At 51.7% G+C, this 26026-nt stretch overlaps 1 protein-coding gene across 3 annotated transcripts in view; it reads left to right on the forward strand.

Annotated features, from left to right (window-relative positions):
• tmem198b (transmembrane protein 198b) overlaps positions 1-26026 on the forward strand; it is a 147535-nt gene that overhangs the window by 17504 nt on the left and 104005 nt on the right. The window contains exon 2 of one of the 3 annotated variants that reach the window (XM_038790150.1): positions 24091-24277. The exons of the other annotated variants lie outside the window; for them this stretch is intronic. The gene's annotated coding sequence lies outside the window, so the exon portion shown is untranslated. The remainder of the gene's footprint in view (positions 1-24090; positions 24278-26026) is intronic. 3 annotated transcript variants of the gene reach the window in all.

Below are 26026 nucleotides of genomic sequence, written 5' to 3' on the forward strand. Positions count from 1 at the left end.
TATCGGGTGAGGGTGTTACAGGTGATGGAATCAATGCGATTCGAGTTAAGATGTGGATCCGCTAGGATTGAGTTGAATGCCGACCTGGCTTGAGGGGCTGAATTGACCCCTCCTCTGTGTCTCTGTAAGCAAAGACCTGGCGTGGGATTCTCCAATCATGGGGCTGTGTCCCCACTCCAGCGTCAAAACACGGAGGTTGCACTCTGGACTTGAAGAAAGTCCAGAGGGATTTTCCTACCTGAAGGGGGCTGGCTAGGCCCCGGAGTGCTCCTCGCAACTCTGGCTGCCGATACGGGGCCCATCCCGTCGGGGGTCCGCGCACACGCACGGCGATGGCCTTTGGCGGCCGCCCCGCGCGACATGGGCGGACTCGCAACCTGGCCATCCCTGAGCCCACCCCCCACCCCCGCAGGTGAAGGATTCCCCCCCCCCCCCCCAACCAGGGCAGCCGGCGCGGGCTGAGTCTGCAGCCACCACCGACCGTTCCCGTCAGGCAAAACATGGTTAGAACCACACCTTCGGGAACTCGGCCAGTTTTCTTCGATGAATCTGAGAAAGGACGTACTGGCACTGGAGGGTGTGCAGAGGAGATTCACGAGGTTAATCCCGGAGCTGAAGGGGTTGGATTATGAGGAGAGGTTGAGTAGGCTGGGACTGTACTCGTTGGAATTTAGAAGGATGAGGGGGATCTTATAGAAACATTTAAAATTATGAAGGGAATAGATAGGATAGATGCGGGCAGGTTGTTTCCACTGGCGGGTGAAAGCAGAACTAGGGGGACATAGCCTCAAAATAAGGGGAAGTAGATTTAGGACTGAGTTTAGGAGGAACTTCTTCACCCAAAGTGTTGTGAATCTATGGAATTCCTTGCCCAGTGAAGCAGTTGAGGCTCCTTCATTACATGTTTTTAAAGTAAAGAGAGAGAGTTTTTTGAAGAATAAAGGGATTAAGGGTTATGGTGTTCGGGCCGGAAAGTGGAGCTGAGTCCACAAAAGATCAGCCATGATCTCATTGAATGGCAGAGCAGGCTCGAGGGGCCAGATGGCCGACTCCTGCTCCTAGTTCTTATGTTCTTTTGAATCATGGGGTGGGGGGGGGGGCTTTGTCAATGACCCCCAGCCCGCGCTGCGTAGACCGCGTGTGCCTGATTTGCAGCGATTCTCCGGGAGAATGGCGGGATCGCCGGTGTTCAGCGTGAAACGCCCTTTCTCCATCCCCGTGCCGATCGCGGTCTCTGTACGGGAGCTCGGTGAACCCCACCCCTGGTGAGGGAACCCATCCGAATTCACTCCTGTCCTGCCCTTCACTATATCTCTCTCCCTCCTCCGTATCAACATCCCTTCTCATATTCACAGCCAGAGGTAAGAGTACAGTGATGTGGGATGGAGAAGCTGGAGTTGTTCTCACAGCAGTGATGGTTAAGAGGAAGTTTGATAGAGATGTTCATGATAGGTTTAGAGTGAATAAGAAAAATCTGTTTGTAATAGCAGGAGGGCAGGTGATGAGAGGGACACAGATTGAACTGAGCGTGCTGAAAGTGAGTAGATACAGCAGGCAGTAAAGAAGGCAGGTGTGTGGGCCTTCATAGCCAGAGGATTTGAGTATAGGAATAGGGATGCTTTACTGCAATTGTATAGGGCATTGGTGAGGCCACACCTGGAGTAGTGTGTGCAGTTTTGGTGTCCGTATCTGAGGAAGGATGATCTTGCTATGGAGGGAGTGCAGCGAAGGTTTACCAGGCTGATTCCTGGGAAGGCGGAACTGACATATGACGAAAGATAAGGAGACATTTCTTCACCTAAAGAGTGGTGAGCCTGTGGAATTCATTACCACAGGAAGTGGTTGATGCTAAAACTTTGAATATATTCAAGAGGCGGCTGGATCTCGCACTTGGGGAGAATGGGATCAAAGGGAGGAAGCAGGATTAGGCTATTGAGTTGGATGATCAGCCATGATCGTGATGAATGGCAGAGCAGGCTCGAAGGGCCAAAAGGCCTCCTCCTGCTCCTGTCTCTTATATATATATATATATATATCTATGTATCTCTAACAGAATGAAGAGGTATGTACCTCACATACCTCTTCATTCACCCGAGGAAGGAGCAGTGCTCCGAAAGCTAGTGTTTGAAACGAACATGTTGGACTTTAACCTGGTGTTGTCAGACTCCTTACCGTGCTCACCCCAGTCCAACGCCGGCATCTTCACATTTATGTATCTGTGAGAGACTAAATTGATTAGGATTATATTCATTGGAGTTTAGAAGAGTGAGAGGGGATCTCGTAGAAACTTACACAATTCTAACAGGATTAGACAGGGTAGATTCAGAAAGAATGTTCCTGATGGTGGGGGAGTCCAGAACTAGGGATCATAGTTTGAGAATGAGGGGTAAACCTTGTAGGACTGAGGTGAGGAGAAATTTCTTCACCCCGAGAGTGGTGAATCTGTGGAATTCACTCCCACAGAAAGTAGTTGAGGCCAAAACGTTGTGTAATTTGATTATTGATTTTGATTTTGATTTGATTTATTGTCACGTGTACCGAAGTACAATGAAAAGTATTTTCTGCGGCCGAGGGAACATGCACAGTACGTACATAGTAGACAAAAGAATAATCAACAAAGAACATTGACAAATGGTACATCGACAAACAGTGATTGGATACAGTGCGGAATAAGGGGCCAAACAAAGCAAATACATAAGCAAGAGCAGCATAGGGCATCGTGAATAGTGTTCTTACAGGGAACAGATCAGTCCGAGGGGGAGTCGTTGAGGAGTCTTGTAGCTGTGGGGAAGAAGCTGTTCCTATGTCTGGATGTGCGGGTCTTCAGACTTCAAGTAAGAATATGATATAGCTCTTGGGACTAAAGGGATAAAGGGAAATGGGGAAAAGCGGGATCAGGGTATTGAACTTGATGATCAGCCATGATCATATGAATGGCGGAGCGGGCTCGAAGGGCCGAATGGCCTCCTCCGCCTCTATTTTCTATGTTTCCAAAATGGGAAAAAGTAACGGAGGTTGGTTAGGGTGTGGAATATGCTCCCTGATAGGGCGATGGATTCAGATCTAATAATATCTTCACATTGGAGTTGCATCAAGTTGCAGTTATGGGGAAAGAGCAAAGGAGTGGGACTAACTGGAATGTTGTTCAAGTGGCTGACACGGGCTTGATGGGCCAAATGGCCTCCTATACTATTCATTGATTCTGTGATTTTTCCGGTCTCATTGCCTCACCACCAGTGGGCAAATCGTCGAAGCTGGAAAATCTGAAATTCCTTCCTCAAACCCCTTCAATTCTCTCTCCTCTTTTATAACACAATTAAAAATTACTCCCCCACTCCTCCCGACACAATTCCCTCTTTTCCCTTTCCGTTTCGCTTCCCCTCCCATTCCCTATCTTCCCTTCTCATTCCCCTCTTTCCCTTCCCCACTTTCCCCCCTCTTCCCTCCCCTGTTCTCCCTCGCCATTCTCCCTCCCTATTCCCACACCACTTTTCCCCTCCTCATTCCCCCTTCCCTTTCTCCCCCTTTCCTAATCCCCTTCCCTCTCTCATCCCCCCTCCCCATTCCCCCCTCCCTCATTCCCTCCTCCCCATCCCCCTCTCTCATTCCCCTCTCCCCATTCCCCCTCCCCCATTCCCCCTCCCTCATCCCCCCTCTCCCATTCCCCCCTCCCTCATTCCCTCCTCCCCCATCCTCCCTCTCTCATTCCCCTCTCCCCCATTCCCTCCTCCCCCATCCCCCCTCTCTCATTCCCCTCTCCCATTCTCCCCTCTCCCATTCCCCCCTCCCCCTCCACTCCCCTTTCCCTCTTTCCCATCTCCCCCATTCCCCCTCCCCCATTCCCCCCTCCACTCCCCTTTCCCATCTCCCTCCCTCTCCCCTCCCCATTCACCTCCCTCTTCCATCCCCATCCCCCTCCCTCTCCCCCCCATTGCTCCTCCCTCTCCCCTCCCCCATTTGACCTGCTGATTCATGGCCCCATTGAAAGATGCCAATCAAAGGTTTGGCCAACATGGCTCCCAACGTTGAGGCCTGTTTGTTATCTTTGCGGGATTTGTGGGAGGGTGTTTTTCCCTCAGAATCTCGGCAGGCTGCTCCCTCGGGATTCCGCTCCCCTGGCTGTGATTTGCGGCTGGCTGTGATTCGCTGTGATTCTGCTGTTTTTCATTCTCATTAACCAGATGCTCGCCAGCTTCTGAAAATAGGAACAAACAGATGCCAGTTCATCCTCAATTCAGTCCAATCATAATAATGACTTTAAAACCCAGCATTAATAAACCTGCTACTTAATACCTGAGTCAATGTTAATTTGAACAGTCATCCTCTCAAAACCCACTGCTGTTCTGTCACTCCTCTATTCCCCACTGACTCACCAGGATACATTCGCCCTTTCATGATATCAATCCCATTAAAGAGAGTGAAAGACAAGTCTTGCATTGATCTGGCGCCTTTTATCACCTCCATTCTCCAGTGTCCTGTGCCCTGCTCAATATTTAATCTTCCAACAACAAGACCAGAGATGTTGACTGGTCATATTGCTGTTGCTGGGAGCTTGCTGTGCGCGCTGTGGCCACTGCGTTACAGAATCAGGGTCACAGAACCTGGACAACGCAGAAGGAGGCTATTCGGCCAATTGATACTGTAGCCACTGTAGCCACCTAAAATGGACACTGAACTAAACAAAATGGAGAATCGCTAAGACTGCAGGGAAAAACAGTTTAGCCAAGGCAAACAGCCTGCAAACACTCATTAGCATTTTGCAAGCAGCAAAACCAGTTTCTGGCCAGGTGGAAGATCTCAAACCAAAGGTGATAATGGCAGAACGTTTTACATACTAATGAGGCAGTCCAGATCTAGGCACACACAATGGCAACATTTGGGTTTGAATAAGATACTTGAGTGGATGTCCAGACAGAGCGGCACCAGAAGTATCCACTATAGAAACCGCCCCCACCATCGAGAAAGACCCTCACATTGGAGGAATTCAAAAGATATCGATTGGAAGCGATCCAATCGATACCTGAAGGTAAAGCCCGCCCAGGAAAAGGCAAGGACATTGGGGACCCCTATAAAAGTAGACCCCCACACATGGTCCTGTCTGTTGTTTCGTGCTCCGGCTTTGACCAAGACCTTGAACGTGTATCCTGACTCCAGCCGTTGAGCACCAGCCGCCGAACCGTAAGTGCCAATACGACGCTCGCTACGCGAACCAAGTCCGCTAGACCCCCAGTGACCAGCACGCTTTCTGAAGGTTGCAGATCAAGACCGGGACGAAGGCCTCGCTCCCTGACCTTGCCTGTTCCTGTTTAGTTAAGTATTCTGATTGCTTAGTTTAGTCATAGCTTAGTCCCTTAGTGTGTGCATGCGTATTTATTATAATTGTATAATAAATATTGATCGTTTGGAACTTACTAATCGGTGCATCGTTTTATTACTTTGAACCTGACCTTGGAATATTTGTGAGGTGTCTATACGGCATCTGGCGACTCCTGAGCTGAAAAATACACATACAGAGCCTAGTGGTGTTAAGCACACGGCCTTTAACAGAGGCAAGTTAACACACCCCAATAAACGCGTTTTGCACCCATAGCAAAACGTGCAACAATACTGCACTGGCTCTCTGACTACAACAGAATACCTCCATGAATAGTTACTTGGTACAGAACTTTAACCTTGCTGAAAAGAGAGACATGTTGTTGAAGCTTCCGTCTTGCACTCCCCAGGACCAAACACAACAATGCCAAATTTCAAACCTTCGCAACAATTTATGGTGCGTCAGCAAAGCGGTGCTGATTGGTTGGCAAGTCAACCCTGATTGGCCGAAGCATTGCCGTGGAGGAAGCACCAGGGAACATGCATACACCAGCAGCACGATTCTCCCATGCCGCGCCGTATGGGAGAATCGCGCCATTTGTTCCCGCAGCGCCGGTCCGACGTTGGCAGGCGATTCCCCGAGGAGTGGAGAATTGGCGCGGCGCCGGTCGCAGGCTGCTGTCCGCGGCCAGGCCGCCGATCCTCCGGCTTTGATGAGCCGAACGGCTGCGCAGAAATGGCAGAGTCCCGCCGCCGACGCCGTTCACACCTGCTCGCAGCCGGCGGGAACTCTGCACGTAGAGCCGGGGGGGAGGCCTGTGGGGCGGGGAAAAGCGCTCCTTCACTGAGGGGGGGCCTCCGATGGGGTCTGGCCCGCGATTGGGGCCCACCGATCGCCGGGCCGGCCTCTCCAGCCCCGGCCCTATTTTATTACGCGGCCGGCCCCTGAACCACCACGCCATGTTGCCTCGGGGCCGGCTAGCTGAGGAAGTCCCCCCCCCCCGCGCATTTGCGGGTCGGCGCGGCCCAACTGCGCATGCGCGGTTTGGGGCGGTGCCCATTTGGCACCGGGAAGGGAGGCTGGAGCGGCGTGAACCACTCCGGCGCCGTGCTGGCCCCATGTGGGGGCCAGAATCGCTACTGCCTGCGCAATGACGTTCACGACGGCGCGAACACTCTGTCTTCATTTCAGAGAATCGCACCCAAGGACTCTGCAAACTAAAGGAATATGTTCAAGCCTTCTTTGAATTACCCAGGAGCTTGGGGAGTCTGTCACTCCCTGTTGATTTCCCCTGTAGTACAAGTTGTTGTAATTGTTTGAAATTTGGCATTCTTGTGCTTGTACTGATGAATGAATGAAACAATGTTGCATTCTTCAGCAGTTAGTACATTTGTTTCAATTCAATCATCCATCTCTAGTTGGCCTTGAGAAGGTGGTGCTGAGCGGTTTGATACAACTAAGTGGCTTGCCAGGCCATTGTTTTGTATTTGTTCCCAGGAGGTGGGCGTCACTGGGCTGGGCCAGCATTTATTGCCCAGCCCTAATTGCCCTTGAACTGAGTGGCTTTCTGGCCAACTCAGAGGGCATTTAAGTCAACCGCATTGCGCATAGAGGCCAGACTGGGTAAGGGCGGCAGATTCTTTCCCTAAAGGACATTAGTGAACCAGATGGGTTTCTACCAAATTATGATGGGCATAGACAGGGTGGATAATCAGAGGCTTTTCCCCAGGGTAGAGGGGTCAATTACTAGGGGGCATAGGTTTAAGGTGCGAGGGGCAAGGTGTAGAGGAGATGTACGAGGCAAGTGTTTTTACACAGAGGGTAGTGGGTGCCTGGAACTCGCTGCCGGAGGAGGTGGTGGAAGCAGGGACGATAGTGATGTTTAAGGGACATCTTGACAAATACATGAATAGGTTGGGAATCGAGGGATACGGACCCCGGAAGTGTAGAAGATTTTAGTTTAGGTGGGCAGCATGGTCGGCACAGGCTTGGAGGGCCGAAGGGCCTGTTTCTGTGCTGTACTTTTCTTTGTACAACAATCGACACTGGTTTCATGGCCATCGTTAGACTCTTACTGGATTCAAACCTGCCGTGTCGGGATTCGAACCCGGATCCCCAGAGCATTACCCTGGGTCTCTGGATGACGAGCCTGGCGACAACACCCTTGCGCCACTGCTTCCTGGGCAAGGTTGGCAGACTTCCTTCCCTAAAGAGCATTCGCCAATCAGATGGTCCTTCAACAGCCCGATAGTCCCTTTTATCAATTAGTGTTCCTCCAGATTGTTCAAGGGCTAAACAGCAGGGGCTGGTTTAGCACACTGGGCTAAATCGCTGGCTTTGAAAGCAGACCGAGGCAGGCCAGCAGCACGGTTCGATTCCCGTACCGGCCTCCCCGAACAGGCGCCGGAATGTGGCGACTAGGGGCTTTTCACAGTAACTTCATTTGAAGCTACTGTGAAAATGAACTTGGGGGGGGGGGTGGGGTGTAGATAGATGAACTGTGAGAAGGAAAAGCTGTACACACCACATTGAGCCCGCTGCCGGAAGATTTAAAGGAATGGCTAATGTTATTCCAATCCTTTAAAGATGGATGGCCCTGGGAGTTGCAGCGTTATGAATGTAATGTCCGCGGAGGGAGATATATTCCAGCCATTTCTTTACAAACCAAGTCCAGCAAACCCAACAGAAGCAGTAAGGCCATAACTCCGAGTGAATGTAGACGAGGGACAAATTTATGGTGGTTCTCAGAGGCAAGTAATTGAGCTCGTCGATAGTTACAGAGCAGTTAATGCTGTCGTGCAGAAAGGAAACGCTGGGTGAGGTGTGTGCCAATTCGCTTACTTCCTCGGTGACAGCTCTTGGGTTTGAGGTGGTGATCTGGCAGAGGGCGGGGGGGGGGGGTTGCGGGAAAGGTACTCATCAACAGGAGCAGTTTGAATGGTCCAGGTGTCACCCGGCGAGTCGGATGGGCGGCACGTTAGCACAGTGCTTAGCACAGTTGTTTCACAGCGCCAGGGTCCCGGGTTCAATTCCCGGCTTGGGTCACTGTCTGTGCGGAGTCTGCACGTTCTCCCCGTGTGTGCGTGGGTTTCCTCCGGGTGCTCCGGTTTCCTCCCACAGTCCAAAGATGTGCAAGTTAGGTGGATTGGCCATGCTAAATTGCCCTTTGTGTCCAAAAAAGGTTAGGTGGGGTTACGGGGATAGGGTGGAGGTGTGGGGACGGGATAGAGGTGTGGGCTTAGATAGGGTGCTCTTTCCAAGGGCCGGTGCAGACTCGATGGGCCGAATCATAGAATTTACATTGCAGAAGGAGGCCATTCGGCCCATTGGGTCTGCACTGGGACTTGGAAAGAGCACCCTACCCACGCCCACACCTCCACCCTATCCTCGTAACCCCACCTAACCTTTTCTTGGACCATAAGGGAAATTTAGCGTAGCCAATCCACCCAACCTGCAGATCTTTGGACTGTGGGAGGAAACTGGGGCACCCGGAGGGAACCCACGAATTGAACCCAGGACCCTGGAGCTGTGAAGCAACTGTGCTAACCACTATGCTACCGTGCTGCCCACGGTATGACCTCCTTCTGCACTGTAAATTCTATGAGTCGCTCATGGGATCAGACCGACCTCTGGCCGCGATGATTCGCCATCTAAGAGGCTGGTTTAGCACAGGGCTAAATCGCTGGCTTTGAAAGCAGACCAAGACAGGCCAGCAACGCGGGTTCAATTCCCGTACCAGCCTCCCCAAACAGGCTCCGGAATGTGGCGACTAGGGGCATTTCACAGTAACTTCATTTGAAGCCTACTCGTGACAATAAGCGACTTTCATTTCATTTCATCTGCCATCTGAGATCGGGAGGAAGGTGACACAGGCAGAACCTTTCAGATTACACATGATACCGAGCTTCGTGGGCGAGCAAAGGGAAGAGATAAAGGGATCAACAACAACGAGTTGCATTTATGTAGCGCCTGTCATGTAGCAAAATATCCCAAGGTGCTTCGCAGGAGGGACTGTCAAACACAGCGCTGCTGTGATGACCAAACACACTTGCGGCGAGTTAGGATAACTCACTCACATTTGGAAATTGTCGAGGGAGAGCGTGATGGAAAGTAGACTGAAACTCCCCTCAGGAACGGATGGATTGGACACCGCCTGTGAAAGCAGGAGGTTGAATGGGCTGAATGGCCTTTCCTCGCGAGGAACGAGAGCCTGATGAGACCCACGGACAATCTGTTTGACAATGGGTTGACCGTGGAAGGTCAGTTTGTCCTCCCGATGTGACAGCGGTCGTTGTTTTCATTTATTCAGGATGAACTGGCTGGCCTTCGATTCTTTTCATCTGCCTATTGATTCCCAACCTTTTGACATTGAATCCGTTGAGTGCCCTCCCTTTGTTCCTGTTGCTGTTACTGCTGTCCTGGCCAATATTCATTCCACAGACAACATCGATGAAACACATTAATGGGTCGTTGTCTGATTGCTGCTTATCTGAGCTTTCTGTGCGCAAGTTGGCATCTGTGTTTCCTACAGAACAACACTTCAGAAGTACTTCATTGACCGTAAAGCGTGTTTGGGACTTCCGAAAGGGGCTATAGAAATGCAAGTCTTTCTTTTCTGCTTCTAACCTGTGTTGCAGCTGCCTCGAAATTACTCCAGCAACAATTTTTAGCCTGGTCAAAACGTCCCACTCCTCGGGAGCGATTCCCAAAGACAGTTCTGACTCTGAGCTACATGAAGGGAGTGTCGGGCAGGTAACCTGATGCTTGCACAAAGAGGAAGGTTTGAAGGAGTGGGTTAACGGAGAGGAGAGAGGGGGAAAGGGTAAAGGAGGGAAATCCACAGCTACGGTGCTCAGACCACTGAAGACACGGCCGTCAATGGTGGAGGGATTGAAACCAGGCCAGACATGGAGGAACGCGGAATACCCAAGGGGTTGGGGATCTGGAGGAGGTTACAGAGATTGGGAGGGGGTGAGATCATGTAATGTGGTTGAGTGATCACAGGGAGTGATGGGTGATTGGGAGATGGGACATAGAGGGCACAGTTTAACAGAAACATTTCTATGTGTCATTTCGGGCGGGATTGATGGGGTGTTTCTCGACAGCCGTGTTGGCGAGATTGCGACCCGTATTTAACGGTACTTAGTACCGAAAATGAACCCAAACAAGTGTCTCGCCGTTACTGGCTGTCTCGTCGTCTGATGCGGCAGATTACCGCCTCAGCGTCTCGCCGTTACCAGAGGGGGCTGCTTTCAAACACTCCCTCAACACTCACTCCCAGTCAACACACACACATGGCAGCGCGCAGACCTGCTGCTCGCTTTGCCGATGGCGAGGCCAGGCTTCTCGACGCTGTGGATGCGAAACGGGACATCCTATTCCCCCGAGGGGGTTGGAGGCGCAGGAGCAGGGTCAGCAATGCTGCCTGGGAGGTAGTGTCAGTGCGGACAGCATGACCAGACTTGCACGTCAGGTGGATTGGCCATGATAAATTGCCCTTAGTGACCAAAAAAGGGTAGGAGGGGTTATTGGGTTACGGGGATAGGGTGGAAGTGAGGGCTTAAATGGGTCGGTGCAGATTCGATGGGCTAAATGGCCTGCTTCTGCACTGTATGTTCTATGTTCTAAGACCAACGACCTCCATCGAGCTGCAAGGGTAAGTTGCCCCCTCTCTCCTGGCATCAGTTCCGTCTGCCACCCCTCAGATTCCCAAAGTCCCCCCCTCACAAATCACCAGCTGACACCGCGCACTCCCCACATCCGATCTTCACGCTTGTTCCTCAGAACGCCCCCCGCGATCGCCCACCAGCACAACCCCTCCATGTCCAGGTGCGGTGCCCACACATGCCATCTGCGAGAGACCCCCCCTGACCCATCAGGCATGCGGCTCACGATGCCCTCTCTTTGTCCCTGCAGGAGAAGATAGCCCATAATAAACAGGAAAGGGCCACGGTAGGGAACGGGATACCAGGGAACCGAGGCCTTAAACCTGTGAGGCACGGGCCTGGAGATGGGGCCGGCACATCTCGAGGGCAGTGGGCAGAACGGCCTGGCACGGTGACACCGGTAAGTTGGCCAGGGCCCTCCGACTCCAGGCCCTCCAGGGGGCGTCCGCCAAGGGCATCAAAGGCCACAGGGCGCGGAGAGCAGCTGACTGCCTCCCACTCTGATATGCATCCCGGGGACACACCGAGACGTAGTGGGAGAGCACACGGATTTACACCTGGCGTGAACCTCGATTTTAATAATAATAATAATAATAATCTTTATTGTCACGAGTAGGCTTGCATTAACTCTGCAGTGAAGTGAGGGTGGCATGTGGCACAGTGGATAGCACTGGGACTGCGGCACTGAGGACCCGGGTTCGAATCCCGGCTCTGGGTCACTGTCCGTGTGGAGTTTGCACATTCTCCCCGTGTCTGAGTGGGTTTCACCCCCCACAGCCCAAAGATGTGCAGGGTCGGTGGGTTGGCCACGCTAAATTGCCCCGAAATTGGAAAAAATTAAATAATTGGGTACTCTAAATACTGTGCAAAATCCCTATGCCGAGGCAATGGCCCAGATTTTGGCCATTCCCGCTATTTAACTGGTGCGCCCAGGTCTGAGCCGGGCGCACCGCGGTGGTTAAATCGCGGCCAGAGTTTTGGATGAGCTCAGATTTTCACGGGTGGTCAGCCAGGAGTGCCTCGAGGTAACAAGGACGTGGGCGAGGGTTTCAGCAGCAGATCAGCTGAGGTTGGGGCGCAGTCTGGGTTCAGGCGATGTTATGGAGACAGAGGTGGGTGCCATTGCCGATGGAGAGGATGTTTTGGATTTGGATTCAGGTTTATTGTCACCTGCACCGAGGTACAGTGAAATGTATTGTTCTGCGTGCAGTCCAGACAGACGGTTCCTTACGTGAAAATCATAGGACATACGTAAATACACAATGTAAATACATAGACGCGGGCATCGGGTGAAGTATACGGAGTGTAGTGCTGCTGAGTAGAGAGGTTGTGTGAAGAGATCAGTTCAGTCCATAAGAGGGTCGTTCAGGAGTCCGGTGACAGCGGGGAAGAAGCTGTTTTTGAATCTGTTCGTGCGTGTTCTCAGACTTTTGTATCTCCTGCCCGATGGAAGAAGTTGGAAAAGTGAGTAAGCCGGGTGTGAGGGGTCTCTGATGATGCTGCCTGCTTTCCCCCGGCAGCGGGAGGTGTAGACAGAGAGAATGGATGGGAGGCAGGTTTGTGTGATGGACTGGGCTGTGTTCACGACTCTCTGAACTTTCTTATGGTCTTGGGCCGAGCAGTTGCCATACCAGGTTGTGATGCAGCCCGATAGGATGCTTTCTATAGTGCATCTGTAAAAGTTGGTAAGAGTCAATGTGGACATGCCGAATTTCCTTAGTTTCCTGAGGAAGTATAGGCGCTGTTGTGCTTTCTTGGTCGTAGCGATGACGTGGGTGGACCAGGACAGATTGTTGGTGATGTGTACCCAGAGGAATTTGAAGCTGCTAAGCATCGCCACCTCGGCACCATTGATGCTGACAGGGGTGTGTACAGTACTTTGCTTCCTGAAGTCAATGACCAGCTCTTTAGTTTTGCTGATGTTGAGGGAGAGATTGTTGTCGTTACAGCACGCTACTAGGTTCTCTATCTCCCTCCTGTACTCTGTCAGACACTCAACCCGGGGTGGCAAAGAGTGGAGTTGTTTGGATTCCATTGTTAATCAAGGTTTGCTGACTCTAACCCGTTATTTTAATCTTTATGCTGCTCGCTCAGACGGATTTGTTCACACTGTGATGAGATTAGCAGGTCACATCTGTGCTAATGCCATTTACGCCAGTGTAGCTTTCAGCAGGAGCTGGTGATTTGCGAAGCGGCACGGGGCCAGCGATGTCACTGCTCCAGCAACAAAATACATGTGTTGGCAGCACGGTAGCATTGTGGTTAGCACAATTGCTTCAAAGCTCCAGGGTCCCAGGTTCGATTCCTGGCTTCGGCAACTGTGCGGAGTCTGCACGTTCTCCCCGTGTGTGCCTGGGTTTCCTCCGGGTGCTCCGGTTTCCTCCCATAGTCCAAAGATGTGCAGATTAGGTGGATTGGCCATGATAAATTGTCCTTAGTGTCCAAAATTGCCCTCAGTGTTGGGTGGGGTTACTGGGTTATGGCGATAGGGTGGAGGTGTAGACCTTGGGTAGGGTGCTCTTTCCGAGAGCCGGTGCAGACTCAATGGGCTGAATGGCCTCCTTCTGCACTGTAAATTCCATGTAAATTCTATGTAAATTTCTGACAAGCTCAAAGTGGCAGGAGATTAAGACAGGGCCAATATCTCATTTGCGACACAGAATGATCAACTCATGCAGTGGGCGTGAGGTGAGGGGGCAGACGCGATAACCGGGATCCATTCAGCAGGAATCCCAGTGTGGTGGAGAGTGACTGGAGATTGAGTCTGGGTTGATGAGCTAACCTGTGAATGGGCCCCCTCACCTCTACTCCTCTTGTGTTGCCCAGGTTTCCAGCCATTTGTATCAACCTTGAAAAGAAGATTTGATAGAAGGTGTTGAAAATAAAGAAGGGTTTAGGTAAAGAACTGTCTCCACTGGCTGAATGGTTCATAACCAGAGGACACAGATTTAGACTGATTAGCAAATAAAAAAGCGAAATCAGGAAGGACTTTCTCACACAAGTGGCTCAGGATTTGGAATGCGCTGCAGGACAGGCTGGTGGGTTTTTCAAATTCGTTCTTGGGATGTGCAGGTTGGGTGGATTGGCCACACTAAATTGCCCTTCGTGTCCAAAAAGGTTAGGTGGGGTTTCTGGGTTACGGGGATAGGGTGGAGCTGTGGGCTTAGGTGGAGTGCTCTTTCCAAGGTGATATAACCTGCCTGCTTACCAATGGCTGGGGACTAATGACAATCCCACAATCCTATGGGAGTATGAGCTTCCCCAACGAGGGGGGCGAAGAAATCATTAGCAGACTCCCTGCATAAATAGAGCTGGCCAGTTTGGAACCAGCAGAGAGAGAGGAGTGAGCAGTAAGGGAAGTTGTAGTTTGTTGCTGTGTGTTGCAATCTGTTGCTGTGTGTTGTAGTCTGTTGCAGTGTGTTGCAGTGTGTTGCAGTCTGTTGCAGTCTGTTGCTGTGTGTTGCTGTGTGTTGCAGTCTGTTGCAGTCTGTTGCAGTTTGTTGCTGTCTGTTGCAGTGTGTTGCAGTCTGTTGCTGTGTGTTGCAGTTATTTCTTTGTATCCTGAAGACTTGTGCTGGATACTTCGTGACCCTCACAAAACAAGGGCCGGTGCAGACTCGATGGGCTGAATGGCTTTCTTCCGCACTGTAAATTCTATGATGTGGGTGTCGCTGGCTGGGCCAGCATATGTGGTTCATCCCTAATTGCTACTGAGCGCTCAACCACTCCAGGAACCGACCAGGACACGGAGAGAGGGTCTGGTGAGGTGTAACCAGGCACCTTGGAAACACTTGTTCTTATTAATAGATTCTTCTTTTCATTCATTGGACCCCCCCTTGATTTATGATAAGTCGCTTGAAAAAGGGAAGAGGAGAAGATTAGCGGGTCATGGGGAAGGAGCAGAGGAGTGAGACGCAGCTCCCTGGAGGGATGGGCACAGTCTGGTTGGGCAGAATAGCCTCTGAGATGTGCTATGATTAGATAACTCCCTTTTCTATCGTGTTTTTCATGTTGTCAGCACATCATGCAAATTTCAGTGTCACCACTTTTACAGGGTAGAAAACAGCCTATTTTTAGGTGTGTGGGTGATAAATACGGATCTCAACCAGGATAAATATCCCATCTCTTTTTATATCGACCAGAAAGAACAGACAAACCATCTGCTGATATCTCACTCAAAATACTGGAAACGAGAGAGCTGAGTACTGACCTTCTGACAGTGCGGCACTCCCTCAGTACTGACCCCCTGACAGTGCGGCACTCCCTCAGTACTGACCCCCTGACAGTGCGGCACTCCCTCAGTACTGACCCTCTGACAGTGCAGCACTCCCTCAGTACTGACCCTCTGACAGTGCAGCACTCCCTCAGTACTGACCCTCTGATAGTGCAGCATTCCCTCAGTACTGACCCCCTGACAGTGCAGCACTCCCTCAGTACTGACCCTCTGACAGTGCAGCACTCCCTCAGTACTGACCCTCTGACAGTGCAGCACTCCCTCAGTACTGACCCTCTGATAGTGCAGCATTCCCTCAGTACTGACCCCCTGACAGTGCAGCACTCCCTCAGTACTGACCCTCTGACAGTGCAGCACTCCCTCAGTACTGACCCTCTGACAGTGCGGCACTCCCTCAGTACTGACCCTCTGACAGTGCAGCACTCCCTCAGTACTGACCCTCTGACAGTGCAGCACTCCCTCAGTACTGACCCTCTGATAGTGCAGCATTCCCTCAGTACTGACCCCCTGACAGTGCAGCACTCCCTCAGTACTGACCCTCTGACAGTGCAGCACTCCCTCAGTACTGACCCTCTGACAGTGCAGCACTCCCTCAGTACTGACCCTCTGATAGTGCAGCATTCCCTCAGTACTGACCCCCTGACAGTGCAGCACTCCCTCAGTACTGACCCTCTGACAGTGCAGCACTCCCTCAGTACTGACCCTCTGACAGTGCGGCACTCCCTCAGTACTGACCCTCTGACAGTGCAGCACTGCCTCAGTACTGACCCTCTGACAGTGCAGCACTCCCTCAGTACTGACCCTCTGACAGTGCAGCTCTCCCTCAGTACTGACCCTCTGACAGTGCAGCTCTCCCTCAGTACTGACTTCCTGACAGTGCAGCGCTCCCTCAGTACTGACTTCCTGACAATGCAGCACACCCTCAGTACTGACCCTCTGACAGTGCAGCACTCCCTCAGGACTGACCCTCTGACAGTGCAGCACTCCCTCAGTCCTGACCCTCAGACAGTGCAGCACTCCCTCAGTACTGACCCTCTGACAGTGCGGCACTCCCTCAGACCTGACCCTCTGACAGTGCAGCACTCCCTCAGACCTGACCCTCTGACAGTGCAGCACTCCCTCAGTACTGACTTCCTGACAGTGCAGCACTCCCTCAGTACTGATGCTCTGACTGTGCGGCACTCCCTCAGTACTGACCCTCTGACAGTGCAGCACTCCCTCAGCACGGACCCTCTGACAGTGCAGCACTCCCTCAGTACTGACCCTCTGACAGTGCAGCACTACCTCAGTACTCGTTGGAATTTAGAATTTAGAAGGATGAGGGGGGATCTTATAGAAACATTTAAAATTATGAAGGGAATAGATAGGATAGATGCGGGCAGGTTGTTTCCACTGGCGGGTGACAGCAGAACTAGGGGACATAGCCTCAAAATAAGGGGAAGTAGATTTAGGACTGAGTTTAGGAGGAACTTCTTCACCCAAAGGTTTGTGAATCTATGGAATTCCTTGCCCAGTGAAGCAGTTGAGGCTCCTTCATTACATGTTTTTAAGGTAAAGATAGATAGTTTTTTGAAGAATAAAGGGATTAAGGGTTATGGTGTTCGGGCCGGAAAGTGGAGCTGAGTCCACAAAAGATCAGCCATGATCTAATTGAATGGCGGAGCAGGCTCGAGGGGCCAGATGGCCTACTCCTGCTCCTAGTTCTTATGTTCTTATGTTCTTATGTACTGACCCTCTGACAGTGCAGCACTCCCTCAGTACTGACCCTCTGACAGTGCGGCACTCCCTCAGTACTGACCCTCTGACAGTGCGGCACTCCGTCAGTACTGACCCTCTGACAGTGCAGCACTCCCTCAGTACTGACCCTCTGACAGTGCAGCACTCCCTCAGTACTGACTTCCTGACAGTGCAGCACTCCCTCAGTACTGATGCTCTTTGACAGTGCAGCACTCCCTCAGTACTGATGCTCTGACAGTGCAGCACTCCCTCAGTACTGACTTCCTGACAGTGCAGCACTCCCTCAGTACTGATGCTCTGACAGTGCAGCACTCCCTCAGTACTGATGCTCTGACAGTGCGGCACTCCCTCAGTACTGACCCTCTGACAGTGCAGCACTCCCTCAGTACTGACCCTCTGACAGTGCAGCACTCCCTCAGTACTGACCCTGTGACAGTGCAGCACTCCCTCATTACTGACACTGTGACAGTGCAGCACTTCCTCAGTACTGACGCTCTGACAGTGCAGCACTCCCTCAGTACTGACGCTCTGACAGTGCGGCACTCCCTCAGTACTGACCCTCCGACAGTGCAGCACTCCCTCAGTACTGACCCTCTGACAGTGGGGCACTCCCTCAGTACTGACCCTCTGACAGTGGGGCACTCCCTCAGTGCTGACCCTCTGACAGCGCGGCACTCCCTCAGTACTGACCCTCTGACAGTGCGGCACTCCCTCAGTACTGACCCTCTGACAGTGCAGCACTCCCTCAGTACTGACCCTGTGACAGTGCGGCATTCCCTCAGTACTGACCCTCTGACAGTGACGCACTCCCTCAGTACTGACCCTCTGACAGTGCAGCACTCCCTCAGTACTGACCCTCTGACAGTGCGGCACTCCCTCAGTACTGACCCTCTGACAGTGCAGCACTCCCTCAGTATTGACCCTCTGACAGTGCGGCACTCCCTCAGTACTGACCCTCTGACAGTGCGGCGCTCCCTCAGTACTGACCCTCTGACAGTGACGCACTCCCTCAGTACTGACCCTCTGACAGTGCAGCACTCCCTCAGTACTGACCCTCTGACAGTGCAGCACTCCCTCAGTACTGACCCCCTGACAGTGCGGCACTCCCTGAGTACTGACCCTCCGACAGTGCGGCACTCCCTCAGTACTGACCCTCTGACAGTGCGGCACTCCCTCAGTACTGACCCTTTGACAGTGCAGCACTCTCTCAGTACTGACCCTCTGACAGTGCAGCACTCCCTCAGTACTGACCCTCTGACAGTACTGCACTCCCTCAGTACTGACCCTCTGACAGTGTAGCACTCCCTCAGTACTGACCCTCTGACAGTGCGGCACTCCCTCAGTACTGACCCTCTGATAGTGCGGCACTCCCTCAGTACTGATCCTCTGACAGTGCGGCACTCCCTCAGTACTGACCCTCTGACAGTGCAGCACTCCCTCAGTTCTGACCCTCTGACAGTGCAGCACTACCTCAGTTCTGACCCTCTGACAGTGCGGCACTCCCTCAGTACTGACCCTCAGTGCAGTGCTCCCTCAGTACTGACCCTCTGACAGTGCGGCACTCCCTCAGTACTGACCCTCTGACAGTGCGGCACTCAACAAGTACTGACCATCTGACAGTGCAGCACTCCCTCAGTACTGACCCTCTGACAGTGCAGTACTCCCTCAGTACTGACCCTCTGACAGTGCAGCACTCCCTCAGTACTGACCCTCTGACAGTGCCGCACTCCCTCAGTACTGACCCTCTGACAGTGCGGCACTCCCTCAGTACTGACCCTCTGACAGTGCGGCACTCCCTCAGTACTGACCCTCTGACAGTGCGACACTCCCTCAGTACTGACCCTCTGACAGTGCGACACTCCCTCAGTACTGACCCTCTGACAGTGCGGCACTCCCTCAGTACTGACCCTCTGACAGTGCGACACTCCCTCAGTACTGACCCTCTGACAGTGCAGGACTCCCTCAGTACTGACCCTCTGACAGTGCAGCGCTCCCTCAGTACTGACCCTCTGACAGTGCGACACTCCCTCAGTACTGACCCTCTGACAGTGCGACACTCCCTCAGTACTGACCCTCTGACAGTGCGGCACTCCCTCAGTACTGACCCTCTGACAGTGCAGCACTCCCTCAGTACTGACCCTCTGACAGTGCGGCACTCCCTCAGTACTGACCCTCTGACAGTGCGACACTCCCTCAGTACTGACCCTCTGACAGTGCGGCACTCCCTCAGTACTGACCCTCTGACAGTGCGACACTCCCTCAGTACTGACCCTCTGACAGTGCGGCACTCCCTCAGTACTGACCCTCTGACAGTGCAGCGCTCCCTCAGTACTGACCCTCTGACAGTGCGACACTCCCTCAATACTGACCCTCTGACAGTGCGACACTCCCTCAGTACTGACCCTCTGACAGTGCGGCACTCCCTCAGTACTGACCCTCTGACAGTGCAGCACTCCCTCAGTACTGACCCTCTGATAGTGCTGCGCTCCCTCAGTACTGACCCTCTGACAGTGCAGCACTCCCTCAGTACTGACCCTCTGACAGTGCGGCACTCCCTCAGTACTGACCCTCTGATAGTGCAGCACTCCCTCAGTACTGACCCTCTGACAGTGCAGCACTCCCTCAGTACTGACCCTCTGACAGTGCGGCACTCCCTCAGTACTGACCCTCTGACAGTGCTGCCATTCAGTTGATCGTGTCTGTGTTGGCAGGCCCTTCAACCATCGGAGACAACACCTCCTTATTCATTAAAATCCTTCTTGGTTCGAAGCACCTCGATGAAATATTCTCCTTGCTTCCCTTTGCAATGGAGAACTTTACAGAATTAATGTTGACCAGAAGTTTGGGTTGCCGCGGTTTGAGAGTCCGGTATATGCAGGTGTGGGACATTGCGAGGAAGGTCTTCCCGATCTCTTCGATAGCGTCTCCCTACTCGTTGCTGGAGGTGGTACTGTCAGCGGGGCGTTGGAGAGGGAGGTCGTCTCGGAGATTTACAGGAGGAATTTGGAGGGGGTTGGGGTGTCCATGGAGGGGGTTGAGGCACGGTGGGAGGAAGAGCTGGGGGTGGCGCTGGAGGAGTGATTGCGGTGTGAGTGCTGCGGAGGGTAAACGCCTGGACTCTGGTGTGTGAGGTTGTTGCTGATGCAGCGGAAGGTCGTGTGCAGGGTGCACCTCACAGGGATGAGCCGGGGAGGCACACTCCACCAACAACTGGTGTGACAGGGCGGAGAATCCCGCCCAGTGGGTCCCATTTAAGACAGAACTGAGGAGAAATCTCCTCTTTGAGGTCTGTGGGTCTTTGGAACTAGTTTCCTCAGACAGAAGCTGAGGCAGGCCAATGGATATTTTTACGGCTGAAGTAGATAGATTATTGCCAACAAGGGGGTCAAAGGTACTGGGCGGTACGGTAGCACAATGCTTAACTCATCCGTTTTACCTGTAATACTCCAGGCATTAAAGCAGACGCCATTCAGCCTTGTCTTGCTCTCCTGAAAGTAACTCCCGCTGTATTTCCTCTGACTTGATTGTTTACCTGTGGTACACTGAAAATGAAATGAACATTCCGGCGCCTGTCCGGGGAGGCTGGTACGGGAATCGAACCGTGCTGCTGGCCTGCTTGGTCTGCTTTAAAAGCCAGAGATTTAGCCTGGTGAGCTAAACCAGCCCCTGAGTTCCTGTGTCCCTATTCTGCTAACACTCAATACAAGCAATGACCTTCCCCAACAAGAGAATATCGAACCATTGCCCTTGACATTCAATGACATTACAATTGCTGAACCCCCACTATGGGCGGCACGGTAGCACAGTGGTTAGCGCTGTTGCTTCACAGCACCAACGTCCCAGGTTCAATTCCCCGCTGGGTCACTGTGTGGAGTCTGCCCGTTCTCCCCGTGTCTGCGTGGGTTTCCTCCGGGTGCTCCGGCTTCCTCCCACAAGTCCCGAAAGACGTGCTGTTAGGTGAATTGGACATTCTGAATTCTCCCTCTGTCTACCCGAACAGGCGCCGGAGTGTGGCGACTAGGGGCTTTTCACAGTCACTTCATTGCAGTGTTAATGTAAGCCTACTTGTGACAATAGAGATTATTATTATTACATCCAATAGAGCACTTACAATTTACAGCACAGACCATTCAGCCAATCTTGCCATGCACGCTATCTCCGTTTAAATAAACCTATTCCCACCGCCCTGCTCTCTCTCTCTCTCTCCCTCCAGGTCACTCCACATTCCTTTATCTCTCTCAACTTCAATTATTTATCTTGTTCCTTGAGCGGCAGAATGGTCTCTCCCCACGATCGTGCCTTCTACCCTCCAACAACACCCCATGTGAAGAAATCTCTCTTAACCTGTCTCCTCAGCCTGCCAGTCAACATTTTAGATTGATTGCCCCTTTGTGACCTGTTGTAACCCACACGGCTATAACGGGGTAGGGATAATTAACTACCCCGTGGATCTTGCAGAATACAAGCTCCCCCGATCAGGGAGCGTGGGACCCTTAACAATATTTGGCCCTGGATAAATAGGGTCGGCCAGTCAGGCACCAACAAGAGAAGACCCTGTGGGGAACTATTGAAGCCGTAGGTAATAGTTATTGTAAGATAACGTTAGTTTTTGTTTCGACCTACAGGGTGTGGACACTTCATTTCCCTTTTTAAAAAAAAACTAAGGGGCCTCACGGTAGCATGGTGGTTAGCATCAATGCTTCACAGCTCCAGGGTCCCAGGTTCGATTCCCGGCTGGGTCACTGTCTGTGTGGAGTCTGCACGTCCTCCCCGTGTGTGCGTGGGTTTCCTCCGGGTGCTCCGGTTTCCTCCCACAGTCCAAAGATGTGCGGGTTAGGTGGATTGGCCATGCTAAATTGCCCGTAGTGTAAGGTTAATGGGGGGATTGTTGGGTTACGGGTATACGGGTTACGTGGGTTTAAGTAGGGTGATCATTGCTCGGCACAACATCGAGGGCCGAAGGGCCTGTTCTGTGCTGTACTGTTCTATGTTCTATGTAAAAGAACCGTTTGCCGATTAAAACTGTCAGAACACTTCAGGATATTTTTTAAAGATCTATTAAATCTTCTCTTAGCCCTTCCGCCCCGGTGAAAACAGTTTCCAGCCTCTCCTCGTAATTGTAGCTCCTCAAACCTGGCAACATTCTGCAGAATCCACCCTCTGTGTTCCCTAAAGGTTCAATGTTCTTTCTATCCTGTGACTCTCAAAATCAGTGGAGATGGAAAACTGAAGTCAGTGGATTCATTTCAGCTCAACACAACTGGAGAGAGGTGGGTGGGGGTGGGGGGTGGGGGGGGGGGGGTGGGGGGGGGGGGGGGGGGGGGGGTGGGGGGGGGGAGGAGTTGAGACGCTGGAGCCTTGAGAAATTGTCCACTTGAATGAAAAGGGGCAACGAGGTTTGAACGGACGGATACAAAGCGCTAACACAATTTCCGATTGGTCAGAGTAGAATCGTAGAATGGTTATGGCACAGAAGGAGGCCTTTCAGCCCACCCTGTCCGTGGTAGCTCTCTGCAGAAGCAGATTACCTAGTGCCGCTCCCTCACCTTCTCCCCGTGACACTGCACATTTTTTCCTTTTCCTATAATGATGCAATTCCTATCCCCAGCTGTCTCTTCATATTCATGTAGTGATCAGGCCACTGCTGGTAGCTGATGTCACATCTGTGATGGATGTAGTAAACTGTTAAATATCATATTTTATATTTTGTGCCTGTACTATTATTAAAAATCAATGGGTTCAAACAATATAAGCAGGATGTCTGCTATAGTTGTGATTAAGGGGTCGTAAAAGGTGAGGTAATCATTGATTTTAACCATTTACTTTGCTTGTTTACAGAGGCTAATGGAACATTGTTTTGATTGCTGGAGGTTCCCTGGAGTGTAGATAATTGGAGAGATTATGCTTAGTCATAGCTAATCAGGTCACGGGACATCTTAGTGGGATGCAGATGATGTAATTAGTGGGAGGAGGCAGGTCTTTCCGTAGTTTTTGGCAGTTTTGCCATAGGATTTGAGTGTGACAAGACAGAAAGATTTTCAGGTTGTTCTTGAAAGGGCCACTCTCCAAACATCTGCACAGAGCTCAGCAAATAACCCTGATTGCTAATTTTATTTATGAATGAGTGGACATTGAAATGTGTGGGTTGTTTAATTGGAAAATATATAGTGACAGGTGTGGATAGTGAGTTCACGTTTTTTCCTTTTATTTAAGAACTGTTTAACGGTTAATGGTAAAGTTATTTCTTTGATGTTAATGTGATTAATTCTGTGTTTAAATCAATGTTTGTTTAAATAAGAGATGCCTATTGGTCAGAATCATCACTCCTGGGGTGCAATATCCTCTCCTCACAGTTTCACACGTTGCAAATTGTTTGGGGTTCCTCGTCCAGTATCATAACAAAACCTGGTGCCTGGTCCGGTCTCCTAACAAAATCTGGGGTCTGGTCCAGTAACCTAACAAAATATAGAACATAGAACATACAACGCAGAAGTAGGCCATTCGGCCCATCGAGTCTGCACCGACCCACTTAAGCCCTCCCCTCCACCCTATCCCCCTAACCCAATAAACTAGTGGGCAGCCCGGTAGCATTGTGGATAGCACAATCGCCTCACAGCTCCAGGGTCCCAGGTTCGATTCCGGCTTGGGTCACTGTCTGTGCGGAGTCTGCACATCCTCCCCGTGTGTGCGTGGGTTTCCTCCGGGTGCTCCGGTTTCCTCCCACAGTCACAAAGATGTGCAGGTTAGGTGGATTGGCAATGATAAATTGCCCTTAGTGTCCAAAATTGCCCTTAGTGTTGGGTGGGGTTGCTGGGTTATGGGGATAGGGTGGAGGTGTGGACTTTGGGTAGGGTGCTCTTTCCAAGAGCCGGTGCAGTCTAGATGGGACGAATGGCCTCCTTCTGCACTGTAAATCCTAACAAAACCTGGGGTCTGGTCCGATAGCGTAACAAACCCTGGGCGTGATCCGGTATGCTAACACATCCCACCAAGTAGGTGAATACTGATCAATATTAGCACTGGTCAGTCACTGACCTCTGGGCTAGACCATGGTGTGAGGCAGACTCAGTAAGGACAAAAGCTGCATCGTGCAATCCGTGAGAAAAAGAGATGTCCATTTATTATGTTTTGTCCTGCAGAGCGTAAAGAGTTAAAAGAAGCATTGTGGGGGTCAGGAAACAGCATGCGTTGCCCTGAAGACTGGTGCAGACTTGCAATTGGCGCAAGCCAGCTATAATCCCCGTGACATCGACACCCACCTAACCCCCCTCCCCCCAGGGGGAGACGACTGACCAGGGTACAGGCACTGGCCAATGGCTGTCCTCAGTAAGTTCGAAACTATTTAAACCTTCTGACAAATGGTGTTGAAGTCTTGGAGGGCGATTTACTAAGAATGTTCCCTGGGGATGAGAGACCCCAGTGCACGTGGAGAGACTGGAGACGCTGGGATTGCTGTTCTCGGAGCAGAGAAGGTTAAGGGAAATTTAACTGAGGCGTTGTAACTCGTAGAGAGTTCTGATCGAGTAGACAAGGAGAAACTATCTGCCAGCAGGACCAGTGACCATTAAGCACAGATTTAAGCGATTGGCAAAAATTGTCTCAGGGAGATGTGGAGAATTTAATTTTGATCCAGGGAGCTGTTGTCTGGAATACTCGGCCTGAAAGGACAGTGGAAGCAGATTCAGTATTAAATCTCAAAAAAGGAATTGGATGAAGAGTTGAGAAGGAACATCTTGGTAACTGGGTGGCCCTGTCTAAGAGCCATCACTGACTGGCTTCCTTCTCCGCAGGAAGGTTCTGTGATTAACGTCTCGGTAACAGTTCATGAACTGCGGTGACAATTTTGGTGATTTACCTGAGCTGCGTCTGATAACGCAGTTTGGCCATCCACAATTTCAGATCTGACTGCAAGGTGTTCCTCATCGGGGTAGACCGGGTGTCCCGGGTTTCCCCCAGCACTAAATGATCCCGGCTCCCAAATTCTTCTGCTTGCGAGTGCTCTGAGGCAGAGTGAAGACAGGGTCTGGTCACAGCTTGCGGCACTAATTTCCTTGCACAGTTCCTGTCACCTGACTCACACAAACCGTGTGAGGCGATTTATCCTGCGAATCTCACCGTCAGCCGCCTGTCTCCTAACTCCCCCCACCTGGAACGGCAAGGGCAGCAGGGGATCGGGAAAAACCATCACCACCCCCGCCCCACGTTCTCCTCCAAGTCCCAGCTTGGAAATATGTCGCCTGCTTCTTCTTTGTTGCTGGGTGGAAACTCCCTACAGCGGGCGCGCCTGCACCTCAGGGACTGCCGCGGTAGAAGATGGCGACGCATCACTGCCTTCGCACGGGGCAGCTGAGGGTGGGCAATGGCTGATTACCCTGCCTGAATGTGGTAGTATGACTAGAGGTACTATTGTACCTAACAATCCCGAGACACCATTGGTGGAGAAGGCTCGCTGCTCATTGGTCCAGTGGTATGTAACACTTGCCATCCATTGGTTATAGTTGTAAGGTAGCTCCGCCCAGTAAGGCGGGGTATAAGAGCCCGTGTATCCCCCGCAGCTTCCTTTCTGTACCTGAGCTGCTGGGGGAAACATCTTGTCTATTAAGCCTTCAGTTCGGATTACAACCTCGCTTCCGTGGTCATTGATAGTGCATCACTGAATAAATCAGGTCATATTTATTTATTTATTTATTTTTATTTTTTAAATTTAGGGTAGCCAATTATTTTTTCCAATTAAGGGGCAATTTAGCGTGGCCAATCCACCTAACCTGCACATCTTTGGGTTGTGGGGGTGAAACCCACGCAGACACGGGGAGAATTTGCAAACTCCACACGGACAGTGACCCAAGGCCGGGATCAGGTCATATTTATACTGTAATGTCATTTGAGCAATTTTTTCATGGGGTGTGGGCATCGCTGGGCTGGGCCAGCATTTGTTGCCCATCCCTAATTGTGCCTTGAACCGAGTGGCTTTGGTGGGCCATTTTCTCCGGGTGCTCCGGCTTCCTCCCGCAGTCCAAAGGTGTGCAGGTTAGGTGGACTGGCCACCATAAAAATTGCCCCTGAGTGTCCTGGGAT

This window comes from Scyliorhinus canicula, chromosome 2 (assembly GCF_902713615.1).
Source record: "Scyliorhinus canicula chromosome 2, sScyCan1.1, whole genome shotgun sequence".
NCBI lineage: Eukaryota > Metazoa > Chordata > Chondrichthyes > Carcharhiniformes > Scyliorhinidae > Scyliorhinus > Scyliorhinus canicula.